We start from the raw sequence: 14,388 nt of genomic DNA on the forward strand, positions 1-14,388 counted from the left end.
TCTTGGCCCGGGTAAACCTCCTTCCCTGCACCGAATGCGGGACGTATCCAGCCGCTGGCACCAAACAACCCGCATTCATGGCTTGGCTGTACGAAGCCGGGCTGTAGACGTGAATTTGCGCACCAAGAGGATCTAATAAGTAGACGGGTGATGAGGTTAGTGTTTTGGACCCAAAATTAGAAAAAGGCAAAATTTGATGATTGGTACAGTGATTGGCAGTAATGATTGGCAGATGATGGGTAGTGATTGGCAAATTTTTGATTTGTTGAAATTTGATGTGCAAAATTGGTAGTGGGAGATGCCCGATGTGGTGGGATGGCAACTCTGTCATCCCTCACAAAGGATGGGGCAAATGCGCTATAGTTTATGGGGTGTATGGCAGTGAAAACTAGCCCGGGTGGGTTAGGATATTGTGTGTAGGGCCCTAGAAGATGACATTAGGCAACGTTAAGATTAGTTAGTGACAAGGATACCTGTAGTGGGGACGCAGGTAGATTAGTGTGGATTATAATGACGAGGGAGCGCAATAGTTTAAAGGGAAGACGGAGGAGCGCGAGTTTTAGAAGGGAGTAGACAGAGCAGATGATGCAGTATGAATGGAAGTGCTGGTGAGCAGCTTCAAATGAGGCATCGGTGAGGCAATGCTCCGAGGTGTGTGTGAGTGTACAAGTGATGAATGAGAGAGCATTGCGGATGAGTGTCATGGTGAGTAGTGAGTGTTGTGGATCAGCGTGAATGCGCTTGGGGGAGAGAAGGGTGCAGGCGGCACCAAGTATGAGAGCACAGGTGTGCAAGTACAGGTGTGTGGAATATATGGAGCAGCGAATGAGTGGTGTGGAGAGAGTTGGAGTAAGTGGTACGGAGTGGTGTGCATGGTGCGAAGGTGTGGATGGGGGAAGAGTGGACCCCTTTTCACGAGTACCCGGGGAGGGTAGTTTAAAGAATAGTTAGAAGGTATAGGTAAATTGTGGTTGGATATTGGCATCTGTGGTGCGGGTGGAAGAATGGTATTTGGATGGGTGCATTAGTGTTGTGGAAATGGCTGGGCGTGTAGCCTGTTAGTGTGTGTAGTTGGTTTGGGCACTCCACCACTGTGACGATGTCGGCCAGGTGAGGCCGCAGGTGGGCTCTGGGAGCCGGTAGTTGTGGATGGGGCCCGAGGATTCGGAGGACGGACCCGGGTAGCCCAGTGCCAGAGGGCACCGAGTGGGGTGACAGAGCCAGGAGGGGCCTTCCCAAATTAGATAGGTTAGGTAAGGAGCAGGTAAGCTCGGGTGGCAACTACAGTGGTGGAGGTGTGCAGGTGGGTAGACCTGCTGGGAGAGCTACACGTCACAGCCCAGAAATTGTGCAAGGGCACCGGGAGATGAATCGGGGGAGTGAGACCCCAAATTGAGAAGCACCACAGTTTGGTCAATGGGAATTGGTTTTTAGAACCCATAGTGTAAGTTGGCCAATGGATTGGCAGGGAAAGACCCCGGGTAATGTAAAGTTGTTAAAGTCATTTAGGAAATAGTTAGGATTGATGAACCTGTCGCACCATACGCAGCCACTTACCTGAGGTGATGATGATGACTCCACACCTGTGTTTTCTTTGTTTTGTGTTGCAGGAAATGAGAATTGCTGTGTGGATTTGTGAGACGCTTCACGACGTGGATGAGACATTGGGGTGATTCCATCTCTCCCTCCCTAGGAGGGACTGATGATGAATTGGTGATGGCAAATTTTGATGTTGAGTTGGAGATGGCAAATTTTGATGAGAGTTGGAAATGGCAAATTTGATTGGTTAGGAGGGAGAGAAGACGAATTTGGTTTATGGGAGGAACGGGGAAGACAGTAGGGATGTTTGTTGATGTGTAAAGTAGATGTTTATGGGTAGTGTTGTGTTTTGTGGATACAGTAAGGGGTAAGGGAGGGGCAATGTAGGTTACCTGGTTGGGGGGCGGGGGGGTACGGTAGGAACGTACCTGTCTCACCTGGTTCCCATGTGCCCCCAGTGTGCATTACCTTATATTGCGTGCACTTTTGCGCCCTTACCACCTTACTCACTTGTCTTCTTTTTGTCTCCCACCTCCGAGGATCTGGCTTTGGGGCGGAGAGAGAGGTGCTGGCTCCGCAGTTGTGGGCCTGTACTTCCGCTGCTTGCTGCCTGGATCGATACACCATATGGACCGCAATTTTGGTGGCCGCCCACAATGGACCGCAGTTCTTTTGCGGGCAAGCACCACCCGTTGATGGACACCTGGGTCAACGTGGCACCTATGCCATACAGGTGAACCACTTTTAGTTGGCCCCCCCTGACGGCCACAATTCAGAAATGGACGCGGTTGGCGCCTTTCTTTATTTCTAAAGAAGCCAGAAGGCCAAGTGCACTCCATGAAGGCAAGACCAGCGGCAGAACATCGGCCGGCTGCGGCACCACCGGTGACCATGGACACTGGGAATTGGTTTTTAGAACCCATAGTGTAAGTTGGCCAATGGATTGGCAGGGAAAGACCCCGGGTAATGTAAAGTTGTTAAAGTCATTTAGGAAATAGTTAGGATTGATGAACCTGTCGCACCATACGCAGCCACTTACCTGAGGTGATGATGATTTCTTTATTTCTAAAGAAGCCAGAAGGCCAAGTGCACTCCATGAAGGCAAGACCAGCGGCAGAACATCGGTGCATTGTTACTGAACACTTTATTGGTGCACCGGATGGTGCTGACTGTACATAATGGGGTGGTGCTTTTGGTGCTTGGATGGGGTGCTCTGCACATTATTAAAGGCCGTAGGGCCACAGGGCACTCGTGGGTTGGTGTATCGATGCTGGCATGCGTGCTCTCTCTCTATGCATAACATCTGCATGTGTTCCTCAAAGAACAGGTCCTGGATCGTAGTGTAAATATCAGTCTTGTATAAATGATGCTCCCTACCGGCTGTATGTTTAGTTTGAGGATGCTTTCCGCGATTCGGTTATCCTGTGGGTGTGTTTCTGTTAGGAGAAGGGTGCAACGTCGCAGGGGGACATATTTACTCATTTGTGAACATCTGTAAAACTGTCGCACTCAGGGTTGAGTTAATAGTAGAGGGAACTACATCTGAGTGCCACACTAACGTAGGTAAAAATTTATCGGGCCGGGACGCCCCGAGGTAGAGAAGGGTGCAATGTTGCGGATATGGGATTGGCATCCATCCATATCCGCTTGTAAATATTCCCCTATTTCCTCCATACTTCACAACTATCCCCAATCCCCCATTCCCTAGTCCCATTTTCTGTAAACAACACTCTGTAGACCCGACCTTCCCCTATTTCCCCCATTAAATGTCGCACCCAGGTCCACCGCATCTCACGTAGACAACTATAGGACATCTTGCTAGTTATTCTTAGTCTATGTCAGTTAAGGACTCGTTTCCATTAATTCTGACTCTTCGTTGCACCAGAATGTGATTGTATGGCACCGTTAGGAAGTTTAGGACCTCCCAATACCTCCCCGCAGCTCTTCCTCACGGTTCAGCAACAACAACAACAACAACAACAACGGCGGCGGCGCGGGGAGTGCGCGTCCTCACTCCGGCTTGGTTGGTAGGGGGTGTTGGGAGGGCACCAGGCCTTTCCAACGAGCCGCCATCGAACATGTGCTCGACGGGGTTACCAAGTAGGGGCTCGCTGTCAGCTCCTCGTCAAGGGCGGAGCCCGGTAACCCCCGCACCCAATAGAAGCGGCGGACCGGTCCCATCTGGGGCGGAGCCAACGAGCCGAGGGCGTGTCACTCCCCGCTGAGCATGCGCAGGAAGAGGGAGGTGACGTCAGATGCGCGCTGAGCTTGGAGAAGCAAGACGTACCCTCCGAGCGCTGTGAGGCCGCCCTGCATCTTTTGGACCGTGCTTGATCCTGCCCCCGAGCCAAGGTGCACCTTGTGCTATCGAACTACCTGTCCTTCCCTGCCATCAATCCCTGTGTAAGTCAGTCTTGTTCCGTTTGTCTGTGGTCTGTCGGGGATGAGATAAGACTGTAACTAAGTGCCCATCTCTTCTGTGTCTTTTACCTCACTCTACCTTGTAATCTACCCCTTTTCTCCACCACTAATTATATCCTCCTCCGGAGGTCTTGAGAACTGTACCCCTTGCGTCGTTTCATCTATCCCAGTCGTTGTGTTCTTTCCATCATTGATTTAGCGTAGCGCGATTTGGCCAACGTTCGAGTGGAATCGGGTGAGTTGGGGGTAATCGGGTAAACTGTGCGAACACGGCGGACATTCCGCTCGGTCAAGCAACATCTTTAGCCGTGTCCGTAACAGTATGGTTAAAAGGTGTGATTGCACAGGTGTGCAACTGAACAGGTGTATGGAGCAGTGTATGAGTGAGAGATGGTGATGAGTTGTGCTGACCAAATGGTCCAGGAAGGAAGGAGGGTGCAGGTGGCACCAGGTGATTGCACAGATGTGCAACTACAGGTGAATGAGAATGGTTGTATGGAATAAATGGTCTAGAGTATATGGAGTATGGAATGGATGGTCGTGGAGTGAGTATGTTGGAAACTGTGGAGTGGAGTGGATGGTGCGAAGGTGTGAATGGGGGAAGGATGGACCCCCATCACGAATACCCGGGGACGGTAGTTTAAGAATTAGGTAGAGGGTACAGGTAGATTGTGGTTGGATATTGGCATCTGTGGTGCGGGTAGTTGCACAGGAGAGTTGTGATGGGTGCATTAGTGTTGTGGAAATGGCTGGGCGTGTAGCCTGTTAGTGTGTGTAGTTGGTTGGCACTCCGCCACTGTTAGGATGTCGGCCAGGTGAGGCCGCAGGTGGGCTCTGGGAGCCGGTAGTTGTTGTGGATGGGGCCCGAGGATCCGGAGGACGGACCCGGGTAGCCCAGTGCCAGAGGGCACCAAGTGGTGACAGAGCCAGGAGGGGCCTTCCCCAGTTAGATAGGTTAGGTAAGGAGCAGGCAAGCTCGGAGGCAACTACAGTGGTGGAGGTGTGCAGGTGGGTAGGCCTGCTGGGAGAGCTACACGCCCCAGTCCTGAAATTGTGCAAGGGCACAGGGAGTTGCATCGGGGGAGTGAGACCCCAAATTGAGAAGCACCACAGTTTGGTCAATGGGAATTGGTTTTTAGAACCCATAGTGTAAGTTGGGCAATGGATTGGCAGGGAAAGACCCCGGGTAGTGTAAAGTGTGTTAATGTCATTTAGAGGATAGTTAGGATGAAAATCTCCTTGCACCACCTACATCCACTCACCTGAGGTAACGATGGTACTCCACACCATGCCAGGTTGTTTTGTTATTTTTATGATGCAAATGTTTTGGATTGTGAGACGCATCATGACGTGGGTGTGACATTGTGCTTGTTGTTCCATCTCTCCCTCCTTATGAGGATTGATGATGAATTGGGTGATGGCAAATTTCAGTTAGAGGGATTGTGGAGACTAATTTGGTATAGGGGAAATATGGGGAAGACGTGACAGTAGTGACGAAGTTGTAAATGCGTAGATTTTGTACATATGGGGTAAGGGCAAGGGTAGTGTAGGTGACAGGGGGGGTGACGTATGGTAGGGACGAGCTTTTCTCCGCTCCGTCTCCATACGCACCTCGCCTTGCATTGCCTTGTTTGATGTGTACCCTTGAGACCTTACCCCTCGCTCATCTGTCTTTCCCCCCCCTTTTGTCTCCCACCGAGGACTGTGCGCCACTGGGCGCCGAGGGGAGCATGCGGGAGTCCGCCATTGTGCGTCCGGAACTCCCAGAACCAGCTGTCTGCATCGATGCACCACATTATGGACCACATGTCCGTGGCTGAGCACCACTTATGGACCCCATGGGTTGGGGCATGGCCCCTCTGCTGGAACCGGCCATGAGGGCCCGAGATCTTGCTGGCGGACCTTGGTCACAGGGCACCTATGCCCCACAGGTGAACCACACTAGTCGGCCCTGTGGGCAATCAATAAATAACAATGGACACGTTCTGTGCGGGTTTATTTCCACCAATAGGCCGCCAGTAAGAAAATGAAAGAAAGACCACATCTGGAAGAACAAATAGCCAGCAGAGGGAGCCGAAGAGCAAGAGACCACCAGCAGGGTTTGGGGTTGTTTGGTTATTTTGTATTCATGAATAGTGATGACTGTGCACCGATTGGTGCTTGAGGGTGTATTGGTGCGTTGTGGGTGCTTTCATGGTGCATCGATGCAGGGCAGACTGTCTCCCCCCCCCCCCCCCCCTCAAAAGAACGATCACAGGTCCTGGGTTAGTATTGTAAATAAAAGCAGAGCCATTGTAAATAATGCGCCCCCACCGTAAATGTATAGTTTGAAGACCATTCCGCAATTCGGTTAGCTGTGGGCGTGAATCTGTTAGGCAGGGTGCAATGGAGCAGCGGGACATATTTATTTATGTTTTAAAACTGTCGCACTCAGGGTCAGGTTAAATGTAGAGGGAACTACACCTACGTGCCACACTAAAAGTAAAGGTAAGAGGCCCGGGACATGCCTAAAATGAGGAGGGTGCAGTGTTGTGGATATGAGGATTGTTTTATTGTTTTTATTGCTTTATTCTGGACCCTCCTGCCTCCAGTTGTGTATAAAGGTCAAAGGTCGTTCCGTAGTTATTTCATAAGCACTCACGTTAGCCAATCATAGATTTCCTCCTTGTTGACAGTTATTTCCTTATTCTGTGTAGTCGGCTAAGGATTTGTTTTCCATTAATTGACACTCCATTGCACCGAAGTCAAATAGATAGATCCCTTCACATTCCCCTTCCAACAATTGCCAACTGTTCCCTCCGCGACTCCATTCGCCACGAGGTCGGCTCGGAGAAGAAGGGGGAGGAGCTGCCGACTCCTGGGCGTGCCCGCCCATCGTCATCAAGGGCGGAGCCAGAGGGCCGTGCCGACCAATCAGGGCCGAGGCGAGCTCACCGATGGGCGTGTTCTAGAGGCCGGCGGCTTGATTTGCCCTGAGAGAGATACGAGATATCCTGATACGCCCATCCTGATACGACCTGATATATCCTGATACATCCTGATACATCCTGATACGACCTGATATCCTGATACGAGAGATCCTCAGAGAGATACGTCCTAAGATATACGTCCAAAGAGATACATGCAGAGATACGTGCGACGATCAAGTGCAAGCGAGTCAGAGTGGCGAAGTGCGAAGTGCCAAGTAGGGCAAGTGCCGAGTGTGCAGTGCCAAGTGCAAGAGAGTTCTAAGGAGCAGCTTTGAAGAGCGCACGGTGCACCGGAGGGGCTTCGCCGTGCAGTATTGGAACCGCGGCTGTTTTGGCGATCCCAGCTCGGGTATTGACGGCGGCTATCCGTTTCCCGCCCGACCGATCCCCGCTGAACCTTCCTCCCCCGCCAAGCCATTCCTCCTTCCGATCCTTCCTGCCTGCAAATTCCCAATTCGTGTGAGTCCGTCTTTCGTTTGTTCTGTCCAGGGTTCTAACTAAGACTGCCATAGATAAGCTAAGGTTCACTGTGTCCGCTTCTTCTTCTTCTGTTTTTATTTTATTATCCTTCCTTCTCCTTGGTTTCTTTGATTGTGTAAATAGTAGGAATAAATTTAGTAGCATTTCCAACCTTTTTGCTTTGGTGTTCTTCTTCTTCACATCCTTCGCTTTAGTCTTTTCCCCATTGAATATCTGTGGCGCGATTCGGCCAACGTTCAGGAATCGGGTTAGTCGGGGTAACTGTTCGGGCGCGGCGGCCATCCGCTCGGCAAACAACATCCTCGCATCCTCGCGGTACCGTAACAGTATATTGGTCGGTTCCGTTTGTGGTTCTGTCTGTCTGTCTGTCTGTTTGTCACCGGCCTACAGGTCACAATTCTAAACCGATCGTCACAAAACTTCACCAAGTTGTAGAAGTCGTCCCAATTGAGAAGCCTATTGATTTTGAGGTCAAAGGTGAAAGTTCATCTGGAGGTCAAATTTCTAAAATCACCATTTTAAATCCGATTGACTTGAAAATTGAATAGCATTTGTATATCAAGTCACTAAATTGGGAAATGAACTATTTTTGAGGTCAAAAGGTCAAAGGTCAACTTAAGGTCAATTTTTAAAAATCATCAATTTTCATCTAAAACGCCATCAATTCTTTGAGTCTTTATTTGACACAAAAACTTGAAGATTCCATGACACTCGATCTCACTGCCATTGTAAGCAGTGAGCTTGGTCTCACCAAGCAGAGTCAGTTTTGACATCCATTTGTTTCCATACATATCCTTCACAATATGCGTTGGCAAAGTATTCCCTGACGCACCTGTATCCACTTTCAACTGCAGTTTGTATGCACATTTCATGTCAGGGCATACAATGTTCAACAATGTGTACACTTCATCCCTCGCCTTCTTCAAACACAGTGCGGATACCCTGTTCACGTGAAATGGCTTGGTCTGTTCATAAGTGTCAGTGTCACTTTCGTAACTGTCATCATCGCCTTCAGTAAAATACGCCGACACTTCATTCACCGAGGTCCCGTTGTTGTTACTTCCCCGAAGCATACCTCAAAACTTGCTTCTGCTGACGCGACGGCCTCTTCCACCCATTGCAGGACGGTAGCTCCACTCGTATCCATCAGCATATCTCGTGCTTCGTTTGGGATTTTCACAACAACGGGCCCAGTGTCCCAGTTCACCGCAATACTTACAATAATCATTGTATGCTGGGCAGTTCCGTGGTGGATGTGATAGTCCACACATTTTACACTTTTGTCGATGTGTCATGGCATTCACAGACGATGAAGGCCCTTCCATCTTCTGGATGGCCTGCTTTCCGATTACCATTGCTTCGTACTTGCGTCCCTCACTTTAAACCAGGTCCATGTCGTACCCGACCTCCTGGTCGAGCAGATGCTTTTGAGAATCATCATGTGGAGTGCTTACAACAATTAACTTGATAATCCATTCCGAGAGTTCTGCTTTGGAGAAATTGCACAAATTGCACAATTGCACAAGTCTGCCCTGCATGCCCTTCCGTCGGCATCGGTTGACGAAATCGTCAATGGACTCCCCTTCTTTCTGCCGGAATGTCATCATTTCCAGCCGGTGAATCCGAAAGTTTACATGGATGTCCAACTGATCCTCAAATAATTTATATAATTTATCCGGATCCTTTTTATCATCCTCACTCAGAGTCGATGCATTGATCCGCATCAGTCCTTCGTCTCCCACAGCAATCTGAATCTTGATGGCCTGTCTGCCTTCAGTATCGATGCCCTTGTCCGACAGCACCAAGTTCATTCGTTGCTTGAATAACTTGAAGGTCTCCGCAAGCTCCGAGCTGGACCAGTCCATTGTCGGGAACTTCACCATGTTGGAAAAACACGGAACGTGCCGCCGTGGTAACCCGCCAAGAAAAAGAAGACCAAAAGTTAAACTGCTTGTTGATGTTCACGATCCCGCCGCTGCCACCATGTAGTAAATTCAGGACTCTCCTTCAATCAAGTTGTTTATTAAAGACGATACCAAGCTCTCACAGAACACATGGCCATCATGCCGTGCCGCCAGCAACCACCGAAGCCACGCCTCCAGATGTCACCGCAGTACGCAGTACCAATCACAACACCAGGGAGTTCACCCCAGTCAATTTGTGACAAGTAGTTAGAAGCCAATGCGTAATTGACAATAACTATTGGCGTATCCTGGAATCAGTGGCGTGTTGGGAAGCACAATATTCTATGTGGGGTATTTAATTTGCCGGGAAGATAAAGCGGGATTTGCACGATGGACCCTACCTATATTTAGTGTCTCAGACGGTGTCTGTTGTTGTTTAACAACCCATCGCACCGCGGAGTTATCTGCGGAGCCGGCAGCTTCAGGATCGTCATGGGGAAGTAAATTGGAGGACTCCCCTTGTAATCCACCCGAGGCAAATCAATGTGTTCCCACTCTCAGAAGAGCCAGAAAATACAAAAAAAACAAGACCGAAAGTCTAACAGCGACATAGCCGGGCTTGTAAAATATTATAAACCACAAACACACATGATTAGATTTTTTAAACAGTCGCTAATGCTGTTTATAACATTAAACAAAGAAATTTGGAGGAATCCAGACATCCGTGAGGTAAGTTTTACGAACAACTGAGGGAAGATCTACTGTAATCTAGATTATACCCCACAAGGGCCGGGTACTTCCCATTTGTTGGAAGAGACGTAATGCCGATGCTTTCGATATTTGATGGTCATTATAACAATCGGTTTGTTTGTGTTTCATACTGAATGAAAATATGACAGGTTCGATGATATGTTCGGCATGAACGGCATATAAATCAAAATGGCGGTGTGTGGAGAGTCAGCCGCCGTACCGCCGTAATGACATCAGATTGAGTCACATCACCCTGTCATGTGACCAGATCCTCAGCTCCGATTGGTATACGTTTGAGAGAACATACATACATACACACATACATAGACGGACAAACACTGTTCTAGACGTATTTGCCCTATGGGCTAAGCCGTAAAAAAAATAAACAACATATAACCAACCACAAGAATGAATTGGCTTCTTCCTCAAAAACCTGGTGGCACCTTCTTAAGTCTGTTTCTGGAGTATGCTCCCCTTCCATCCCTTTTCTCACTTCAAATGGCACCACAGCTGACCATGCCCCTGAGAAGGCCAAATGCCTCAACTGTATTTGCTTCCAAATATTGTGTCCCCAACTCCTTGCTCTCTGCACCCACCTGTCCAATCGCACACAACTGCTCCTTGACTGTGCGTCTCATACACCTGACAAGATGGAGAAGTTTCTGGCAACCCTCGACTCGGATTCTGCAACTGGCATGGACAGCATAAGCACATGTGTCCTAAAAACCTGCTCTGCTGCTCTTGCACATCCTATTTATGCTCTTTTCACCCTATCATCTGCCCTATGTCCTCTTCCATCTGCTTGGATGTCAGGAAAAATCTCTGAATTACATAAACGTGCTGCAAAAAGTGATCCCCTTAAATGCAGACCCATCAGCTGACTTGCAATCATCCGCAATGTTATGGAACCCTTCCTTTTCTCCAATGGCCTCATCGCATATCATCAATTTGGATTCAGACCAGGTCACTCCTCCTTGGACATGCTGCTTCTGCTCACTTAACAATAGATCATGCTCACAGTGTCAGACATGAGATCAGGGCCGTCTCTATAGAAATATCTCAAGCCTTCGATACAGTCTGGCATCCCGCCTTTATCTCTCCTCTGACTATGGCATACAAGGTCAACCCTACACATGGCTTCGTGACTTCCTCTACTCTCATGTCCATAAGTCCCAATGGGCTTATCAACTTCCACTACTTTCCTCAACATCAGCAATTTCTTTCAGAATCACTGCTCACCTCATTCTTCTTTTTCCTCTCCTGTTGAACCAATATTTCCTCAGTCTCTTCAATCTCATTCTTTCCTCCAGGGCTTTAAGACAGCTGTTCACCCCCATCCACAACCATGACATTTTCTACCTCACCGACACCCTACCTCTTTTCATGTTTCCAGCCTTTCCTTCCACTTGTGACTGAGAGTCCATCTTGCATCCATCTTGTTCACCTAATGCCGTCCCCGAGGTTCAGTTTTCCCCACATTTCTCCAAGTCTCCCTCTATTTTGGCACCCAACTTTGCTGTTGGTATGTTTCCCCTCTCCCCCACCCCTCTTTTTACTGTTCCTGGTCTGTTCTGTGTTCTAGCTTCTCCATGAGTTCATAGAATGGACTGATCTTATCTTATAAATCATACACTCACCCTATTTTTATAGTATAATGATACTAAAAATATTCCTGCTGAGGTTGCTGTAGTTCAGGCATTGAGTGTGATCATGAATTGGTCCCAACTTCTTAATTTCCTTTTTCCTTTTATTTTAAAGCTGCTGCGTCCTCTACTTTTCCTCTACTTACTACTACTTATTTTCTATATTTCTATTTCTACTACTTATTTTAAAGCTGCTGCGTCCCGACTGGGATACAACCTCGTCCAGGGGTTTTGGTCCAGCCTTCAAGGGGCATCCGGCATGGTGAATGCGTTGATAAAAGTCTACTTTTGACTGGACCAAACGAGATCAAAGTTGGAAGTAAATCTAGATACATAAGGTGTGAAATATAGCATAAATAAGCTATAGGTAATGGAAATATGGCAGTGTAAGCTCGCTGAGGAAGAGTTACCTGTAGTAGAGGACGTGGCAGATTAGTGGATTAAAATCGGAAAGCGCAGGTCTCAGAAGGGAGTAGTCAGCTTCGATGATGCAACAGTGTATGAGTGAGTAATTGTGATCTGTTTAAGTGTAAGAGGCGGTGGAGATGGAAGGAGGTGATGAAAGCGTGGATGAGGGTTTCTGCAGCCATGGAGGAGAGGGATGGACGCAGACGGGCGATGTGTTTAAGGTGAAAGAAGGCTGTCTTTATGATCTGTTTAGTGTATTTGTCAAAAGAGTGGGTTGTGGTGATTGAGCCGTTGTAGATGTCATCAATTTCGCTTTGGATGAATGAGAGAAAGGAGATGCAGTTGTCTACTGTGAATGACAGGTGGTGTGTGTTATCGTTGTTGTCTTGGAAGTTCAGTTGTTGACATAGTCCGGAGTGTTCTAATTTGCACAGGGAATGACAATTGGGATGACAATTGAAAAGAAAAAAATTGAGTAAGTTACAAGTTTTGTTTTGTTGATCTGGAGACAAGCTAGTTTGATGGGTACCCTGGGGTCTTCAGCGTGTCGATGTGTTTGTCTGTTTGTTACACCGGACTCTTGAATGGGTTTTCATGAGATGAATTTCAGACATAACAACAGTGAGAATCTATTTTGAGCGAATCACAGTGGGTGAGAAAAACATTGTGTGTGACCAGACACCAGAACTGACCAGAATTGGAATTGGAATTAGACCAGGTTATTTCTATTATTTGTTTATTCGCGAAAATAAATAAATAATAGGGGGAGGTTAATGGAGGTTAATGGTGGTTTGTTTGTGGTAATTCTAGTTGAAACTCTAGCTGAAAGAATTTTCGTTTATTTTTTATTTTTATTTATTATTGATGTAGGAAACAGGCAAATGGGATGCTGAGAGAAGGATTGAATTTAATTTGAATTGGATTAGAGAAAATTGGATTGAATTTAAAATCGAATATTGGATAAAATTGGATCCACTTGGAAAAAGTGGATTAGGAAATTGGTGACCAGGTGTTCCACCAGAGGAAAAAGACCAGGTGTTCGTGGAGCACTTCACCTGCAAGAACGCCCTGGAAAAGGTGGAAGGGACCAGTCCAGGTGTTGCTGACTACACCAACGGCAGTCTTTTGCGAGGGCAAGACCTCATGGATCCACGCCACGCACTGTAAGTTGGCCATACAAGCACCAGACACTACACCACAACAACCACAGTAAGGATGGGCCTAATCATAGGTACGATACTATTGATAGCAACAGCACCTAGGGGAAGCTCCGATCCCAATAGATGCGAAAACGGAACCCGACACCTCACCGTAACATGGGGACAAAGAGTATCACTACCATGTTTCGAACAGAAAACCCTGTACACAAATTGGGTAGCCGTAAGATGGCTAGCACTGTCGGCAGGGGCCTGGACGCGTTGGCATTGTACTACGAAAGATACGAGAGTTCCGGGAAGACGGGCAAGCTAGCATTAAGACCTTGGCCCAACCAGGATACCAATGGGGAACCCCTGATTTTAAGCTACAAACACGCACACGCCTAGAGAAAGACATGACTATGCAGGTCCGGTGCAGCGTCTGGACCCCTGGCGCGGCCGGTGGCGAAAAGAACTACATACGATGCAACGAATACATACTCACGCCGCAACCCCAGGATAAGGCCCCAAAGAAGGGTGAAAACACATATTGGAAAGTGGCCAGGGAGGTGGCAACAATTCAAAATAGGACACACTGCTGGTCGTGCATGCACTTTCCCCAAACAGGCACCACAGGAATACACATGATAGTGCTACCTTTGTCCCTCAATGACCTCTGCTCACAACCTATCGATTCCCCATGTTTAGTCACCACGCTGGAAAGAGAAGGGGTTGACAACGGCAAGAGTTGCAATCGACAATTTAATTATCGCCCGTCAATGATTGCCCATGTGGCCGAGAGGCCTGCCCCCGTCTGGGTCAAACCACAGAAAGGGACGGTCTGCCTCCAGGGTTCCGGCCACTTGCGTATGGGAGAATCAGAATGCGCCTACACTCTCCCCGGGAAGCTGGGACAAGGGAGCTCGGGGATTACATTACGAATAGTACTGCAAGATAAACACAACCACAACATAACGGCTATAACATTCTCTAGGGGGGTTAGTAGGATTAATGGGGTGGTAAAGGGACTCCAGTGCTTATCCACCCACCTGGTCCCACCCCATGGGACAATGTTTATATGCGGCGACAAGGCTTACCCCTATTTACCAAATAATTGGGGGGGCACATGTTATCTGGG

This window comes from Myxine glutinosa, chromosome 5 (assembly GCF_964187855.1).
Source record: "Myxine glutinosa chromosome 5, kmMyxGlut1.1, whole genome shotgun sequence".
Taxonomy (NCBI): domain Eukaryota; kingdom Metazoa; phylum Chordata; class Myxini; order Myxiniformes; family Myxinidae; genus Myxine; species Myxine glutinosa.